The 7,770-nt window shown below is 40.5% G+C and overlaps 1 pseudogene; it reads left to right on the plus strand.

Annotated features, from left to right (window-relative positions):
* Positions 1-3,299: 3,299 nt before the first annotated feature.
* LOC110044617 (sodium/hydrogen exchanger 9 pseudogene) lies at positions 3,300-7,769 on the plus strand (annotated as a pseudogene).
* Position 7,770: the final 1 nt, after the last annotated feature.

Here is a 7,770-nt window from a genome sequence, read left to right on the forward strand (position 1 = left end):
TCGAGAATTCTTCCAACACCCAAAGTGTTAAGATGAGGCTATGTTAACGCGGAAAAATTACTCCATTGCTTTTGTGAAATATTTCTCAAAAATACGCGCGAATCTAAAACGTCGCAACCGTGTTTACATACTCTCATCTAAACAGAGCTATGGACCAATGAGAGCGCGCGTAGTATAACAGTCATTTTATAATTAAGACTATAAACTTTCCCATACAAAATACAATCCCCGGTTGTCTTGTTACCTTAAAAAAAACAAAAAACAGCAAACTTAAAAAAATAAAATAAACAACAACAACAACAAATCAAACAAACAACACAAAAACTTCTGAAGGAAAATTAACGGAAACTTTATGAACTAAACTGGAATCAATTGCGTGTCTTCTTTATAGAAATGGAAAGTCTACTAGAATTTGTTCGCGAACAAATCAAGATACAGCTTTTGAATTTGGCAAACTAAAGCATGATGGCAAATCCGTCACAAAGTTATTTAGTGTTAATAGGCCGTTGGTAGCTCTCAACAAGAGGAGATCCAGGTAAGTACCTTGATCTTCTCTTGCACTCGATTAGAGAATATTGAAATGGCAGAAAAATCATTATTTTTTCTCGATTTTGCAACGAATGAACACATAGCTAATAACCTCATAGACAAGCATATTATGCCAGTCAGGGTTAGGCCGAGTTGTCCACTACTTCGGACCAAAAACCCAAAATATAAATATATCGTACCATTTGAGCTAGTAAACTAGAAAAAATTCAAGTAAAGAACGCTAATACAAAAGAGGATAATAATAACGGAGCTGAGCAACCGCGTACAATAGAAGTGCGATTAGAACACAGGCCAGAAAAAAACTGCCGTAAAAACCCCGTGGGGAGAAAAAGGCAGGAAATCTGGGTAACAACCATGGCTCCTTCTTCTCAAGCTCATTCGTCAGAAATTACATTTTTGCTCAATTTCCTCGGAAAGCAAGTTGTTTGATGATTTTTTTGGAAATAAATAGTCTTTATTATGTTTATAACTTATGTACAGGAGTAACAACACAAAGTACATACCTGCCGTAAAACAAATCGAAGGGTCAAGAATGGCAGAACACTTTTTACTGATGTCTCTTCTAGTTTCTTCTATAAACGCCATGAGTTGATAAATGTTGCGCTAGAGGGGACAGTGTTTCAGTTTAGTTTCAGTACATTTAGTTCACAGCCAACAAGCACGAGAGGAATAAGGCATTTAAAAAATAGAAAGAAGTATTTTAGTAAGCTTAGCTCTTCCTCAGCGGGCACGTCCAAATAATAGTGACAGCTTTACTGGATTGTCCAGGCCTAACTTAACAGCTTTAGAACGCTTTAAAAATAGATAAACTGGTGTTACCAGTGTTCGGATCTTTCGGTAACTAGTTTGCCACCTTCTCTAATGACTGTAACCGCCAAATGGATTCAGTCATTGCTGAAAGGGAGACCAAAAAGTCAGGAAAAATAATTTTGAAAGGTAAACGCAGTCTGCCAAATAAACTGGCTTCCCTAAACAACCATACAGGGCAGCCATTTTAACACACAGTGTAATGAAAGTGGCTATGAGGCACTCAACTTAGAAATGGACCGTCTTTAAACGGTGGAAATTTTGATGCCACTGAGCTGAGATTTCAATTCGTAGGCCATATGTCATTTATATATCGAGCTTGCGAGTTAAAGCCCACTGGCATTGTTAGGAAAAAGTACAAAATGCAACGGTGAGAGAGTACTTGAAGAGATGTGACACCTTTGAAAACATTTACGAAGTTATCGGTGACCCTTGTCTGAGACCCGTTACCACAATTAAAGTACCGCTTCTTATCCAATCACGGCAAAGCAAGTAGTAATATCCCCGTATTACGGGTTCTTGTTTCCTTTCCTGCTGAACTGAATCCCTTCATTCATGTAACTTGGTGTTTTTTGTTTTTTTTTTTTTCCTTAAACGCAGTAGTTGACGTTCTTAAAGTTTAGCCAGCATGAAGTGTGGAGAACTGCTTGCGGCAGGTTTCCTTTTTTTCATTTGTCGCTACTCCGGTCCTCCTCTCCTTTTATTCTCAATCTATATTAACTTGTTTAGCCCAGTCTACACTCGAACGCGCCTGTTTGAAATTAAGTTCGTTCGGTGACTCAGAGAAGGAGCTGATCGATTTAGTTTTCTATAACGGCTGTCTAAAGAAAGCCTGCCTGGGGACATCATTATGTACATATAGTTCCTCGAACCTTTTGTTTTTTTCTTATCAGAAAAATTCCCAACAACAATAAGGAACAGCATAACTACTGCAGCTGTGCTGTGTTTCTATCGAGTAATAAAGACACAATATTTTGCGGTGTTTTCTTTGAGCTGTTTTCTAATTTACAATAATTTAGTTGCAATGAATACTGTAAAGGTGAAATTGAAGGGTACACCTGCATATATTTCCTTAGAATGTTGACGTTTTTGCATCCTAGGAAACGAGCGGAAGAAACCTGCAGAGGAAAAAAAATCGGCGCCGAAATGTAGAGGCCCTGGGAAAAGAGTTTCAGTTTCAAACGGTTCCATGGATGCGTCGGCAGAAAAAAATTATTTGTATTATTCAACCTAATGGGCGGGAAGTAGGCCCACATCCCGTTTGTGTGTTCTAAAACGGAGTCCCCTACAAAACCACCAAGCTCCTTAGCCATATCAAGTTATCTTGCTTGTTCGTCAGTATTTTTCTCGCGAAAGAGAGTTTTGATTACAATTTGTCTCCAGGCTGAAAAAAGTGGGAAGATAGAATCATCAGATGTGCACATGTGCTAGAAAATCATCCAAAACATCAGAATTTGGATCGACTGCAAGTGTTGTGATACCAGTAAGCTTTAGAAACACCGGACTCTGAGGACAACTTCTCTATGTAAGATGCAGCAGTTGTCACACGAGAATTCGAATGCATGAAAACGCGAATACACAGTCAAATGCTGGCAACTTCTCTTTTCCATTGTCAGTAAAAGACGCATTGAAACTCCGATGTCACAAATACAGGGAATTTCAATTCTCCTGTTTACTTTATTCCCACAGATATGTAGTCGTTTTGAATCAGTTCCTGTAACAATCTAATCAATATCACGACATTTTTTTTTTCTTGTTTCTTGTGGAAAAAACGAAAAATTTTCCTCTTTGAGTCACCTGATATCGAGTCAAAAGCGCTCGATAATAAAAATTAAGAAACCGATTTCAATATTTTTAGAAGTGAATAGTTTACTTTTTACAGTTCGCCGCCTAACATGTCCACCTGCCTTTTCTCGATCTTTGGGCAAATGGACTTCAACTGAAAAAACAGGTATCCTATTAAACATTCATCATGTTTAATCGACCCAGAGTTAATTTCTTAAAATCTCCATTGACAACTCAGGGAAAAGCTATTAGATCATCACATTATTTCTACTTAAATCTTTTTTTACAACCTCTATAGCGCTGGATTACGACACATGGAAAAACGGCTTCAGAGAGAGGACACTGCTTTAAAAGTATCATCACTAATAACTTGGATATCTGGAAGTGTCACTTGTTTATTGACTTTTTCTTTTTCTGTCACTTACACGACTCAGTGAAACCGTCGAAAACTAACTTTTGAATCTTCGAGACTGGAAGCTGTAATACGATGAATTTCAGGCGCCACAAAAAGCTTATCGCCAAAGAGGATTTCATTCTGGCTGTTTCCACTGTTGTCATACTCTTGGCCATGTTTTCCGAGGCGGTTGAGACTCCGACTACTCTCGAAGGCAAGAAAGAGGACGAGATGGAAAACACTCACAAAACCGACAGCTTAAGCATGTTGATACTCATTACTTTGTTAATCATTAACGTCCTTATGATCTGGCTTTTCAAGATCCGGAGATTCGAGTTCTTTCACGAGACCGGGGTCGCGATGATTCTTGGAGTCGTCGTGGGCGCCATAATCAAGTACTCCGAAAGCCGTAGCCAGAGGAAACCGCTGGCTGTGAAATTGAAAAATTGCGGAAACATCACCATAGCGCCGAAGAACGTTTTCGTCAACATAAATGGAACAGAGTACTCGTATACACTGACGGGAATTCGCTTTCCGCCCCACACCTCCCCTCCCGATGAAGGCAACGAAATTGAATCCAAGTCTTCCTTTAATCCTGAGATATTCTTCTATGTTCTACTCCCGCCCATCATCTTCTACGCCGGTTACAGTTTTCAGAAGCGTTACTTCTTTAGAAATTTGGGCGCTATTATGACCTATGCTTTCTTTGGCACGACTATTTCTTGTATCGTTACGGGCTCGCTGGTTTTCGGGTTTAACATCTGGACAGGAGTCACAGAAAATTTTGACTATGCGGAGTGTTTGCTCTTTGGTGCCTTGATCTCCGCCACCGATCCCGTGACCGTGTTGGCGATTTTTCACGATCTCCACGCGGACCTTGACATGTACGCGTTGGTTTTCGGAGAAAGTGTTCTGAACGACGCCGTTGCGATCGTTCTATACAGAGCTATTGAAACCTACTTAGCGTACAACCAGAGCGACCTGCGAGATTTCGATTTGTTCTCTTTCCTGAAAGCCATTGCAGATTTTGTGGCCATTTTTGTTGGGTCTTTCACCATTGGATGCGGCATGTCGTGTGTGAATGCACTGGTAACGAAATTGACTAAGATTGGAAGCTTTCCTATCTTGGAGACGGCTCTATTTTTCCTGATGTCTTATTGCACCTTTTTAGCAGCTGAGCTCTCGAATTGGTCCGGAATAGTGGCTGTGCTTTTCTGCGGAATAACACAACAGCATTACACGTACAGAAATCTCACCGAAGAATCACGGACACGCACCATGCAGACATTTGAACTTTTGAATTTTTTAGCAGAGACTTTTATCTTTTCATATATCGGCTTGTCTGTCTTTGCCTTCACGAATCATCAATGGAACGCCGGTTTCATCGGCTGGTCATTCATGGCTATACAAGTTGGACGAGCTCTTAACATTTACCCATTATCGCTGATTTTGAACATCGGAAGAACGCGGAAAATTCCACTTAACATTCAGCACATGATGTTCTTCTCCGGATTGCGTGGGGCCATCGCGTTTGCTTTAGCTGTTAGAAACACTGTTTCCATCCCGCGACAAATGATGTTAACTACAACTCTTATTATTGTCATCGTATCTGTCATCGTTTTTGGAGGGGTTGCCATGCCTGTGCTTTCGTGTTTGAAAATTAAAACAGGTATTGATGAGCTGGAGGAAGAAAAGAAAGCACGCAGGCTAAGTCTAATTGATGTTAACGATCCCTCGGCCAGCACTCCACAAGAAAGAATCGAAAAGAGACAATATGAAAAGTCCTGGTTGGTCAGAGTTTGGTCGCGGTTCGATGAGAAGTACCTGACTCCTATATTTGTGGAAGAAAGCCAGTTAGAATCTTCAAATATTGATTAAACCTCGTGCGCACAGTGGAGGGGGTTAGGGGTTGATGCCACCCCGCCCCCCAGAATTACTCTGTGATGTTGAAACGTTCAGTAGCTGTTCATTCATCCCCCGCCGAGATTTTGACATGTCAACTGTCTCTTCACGTCACTTGTCATTGCCATAACAACCGCATTTTGACATCGCCGGTCAAGCCTAATTTTGTTTTACGCGACAGAATTCTTCAGGGTTTTTTCCAGTTTTCTTGAGCAGCATTGCAGAACTAGTGCCTTTTTACATTATAATTTTATTTTTGGATAATTTTTCAATTCACATTATTTTCTGACTCTCTGAGAAAATAGTGAAATCTAGACTTGGTAAATTAAATGACGCCAAAACATATTTTTGGGTTCGGGTACGACTTTGCTTGTACGTCCGGAGCTAGATTAAAAGGACAACTACATCTTAAAGAAACTGTATTTTGCTAAAAACCCGAGTTTTTGTTGATTTTTGCAGACGATTTCATTAAAAGACCCCTATTTAAATCGCAAATATTGTCATGATAGCTTCATGCATCGATGATCTGAAACAATTTGTTAATTACCAACCGTCGTTGACCTTTTGTTAATAGGCCCTTTGCAGGATCCGGTCGCATGGTACGGAAATAATCATGCTGGGACGCAAGTTACACAGTGGGACTTTCAAAACAAAGGAACTCGTACCAGTGCAGCCCGACTTTACTTTATTTTGAAAGTCCCACTGTGTAACTTGCGTCCCAGCATAATTAATTCCATACCATGTGACCGGATCTTGCAAAGGGCCTATTGAACGGCAAACCAAGGTTTACCAAATTACTGGTGACACAAGTGTTTGTTTTTGCTTTTACCCTAAAGACTGTGTGTCGCGCTAACAGGGCTGCTATAAAATAGGTCCGTAATGCGTACTTGTGAGCTTATGCTAAGTTTTATTCCATTCGATTTTAGTTTGTTTTTGCAAGTCAGTATCTGTGAGTTTAATTGCTGTAAGTGAGAAAAAAAACACTGCAAAGATAAAGGTGTTACTATAAAGGTGAAACTGGAGAAAACTTGTGGCCCCTTAGTCGCATTGTGGAAGTAAAACCAAACAGGAGAGACGGGCTTGTGAGGAGAGTCAGGCTGACAACGAAGTCTGCAGTCCTGGAACATCCCATCGACAAGATCGTTCTTCAAGAGGCTCCTAGACTCCACGAGAGCAGCTAAACATTGTTGATCTTGATGTCCTCAATAGACCGCGACCAGTCTCTCTTTTGCTCATATATCCGTGGGGAAGAACGCGGTGAAGAAGGCAAAATAAGTTGTGACCAAAAGTGTGACATGCGAGTGGCGAGCGGAGAAGCCGCGAGCCGCAAGCAGTGCGAGCGGCTCGCAGCTTGGCATATTACGCTCGCACGCTCACGATCCACCGCTCGCCTGAGTTGCATTCTTCTTTGCGTTCTTCCCCCACGAATTTTCGAGCAAAGGAGAGGCTGCTCGCAGCCTATGTCCTCAACCAACATCAGTTCTTTTCAGAACTACCCTCACCCGGACCATCACACTATACGAACTACAGAAGCGAAGAAGTTAGTGTAGTTTAAAGGCGCCCGCCGTGATAGAGAACCAAGTCAGTTCAAAATTTTCTCGTCAGCTTACCGTAAGAGTTAAAGCTCTCAAAACCAGAAATGTAAATGTAAACCAACCTTATATTGTGCTTTTGATGATGCTTAAATGTGTCAACTGCCACAACAGCAAGCAAAATTTTGATTTTTAACCGGGCATCCGTTTCATAGTTTGAAATAGAGTTCCCTCTCGTCAAGTGTTATTTGCGATCTGTTGAAGTTAATATCATTTAAAACATCACAGATTTTAGCGGGACCATTTATATTTTGGACAACTGTAGTCAACATTTTGGAAATCACTCAGAGGAAGATTACGGCTTGTTGTTATTTAAAATTTCGAACCGGAAGTTATTCAGCCGTGACCTAGAACTGTCTGGAATGTCCTATTTCTCATGTAATATTCGAGTTTAGAAACCTTGCAACAATGCTATTTAATTCTCTAGAGAAGTTTCTGGAAATTCCGAGTGTACTTGTATAAGAGCGTGACTTTTGTCCGTAAGAGAACAATGAAAAATGTTATGAAGCTTAGTGCTACTGAGTGCTGAAATCCGAGAAGTTTTAAAAATAAACCAGTTTGTCACTGTCACCGACGATCAGGAGTTCTGTATGGGAACAACCCTGCTCTGCATTGACACTCCTTAGGTCTTCCTTCCCTTTGGCAGCATTTTGTACCATTTAGGTCAACTAGTTACTATAAATACCTAAAATACAAATGTCATGAGCATTTGTGATTAAATTTTGTCAGCCATGTTAAAAT

The sequence above is a fragment of the Orbicella faveolata genome, unplaced genomic scaffold (assembly GCF_042242905.1).
Source record: "Orbicella faveolata isolate gen_17 unplaced genomic scaffold, um_ofav_v1 contig_24, whole genome shotgun sequence".
NCBI lineage: Eukaryota > Metazoa > Cnidaria > Anthozoa > Scleractinia > Merulinidae > Orbicella > Orbicella faveolata.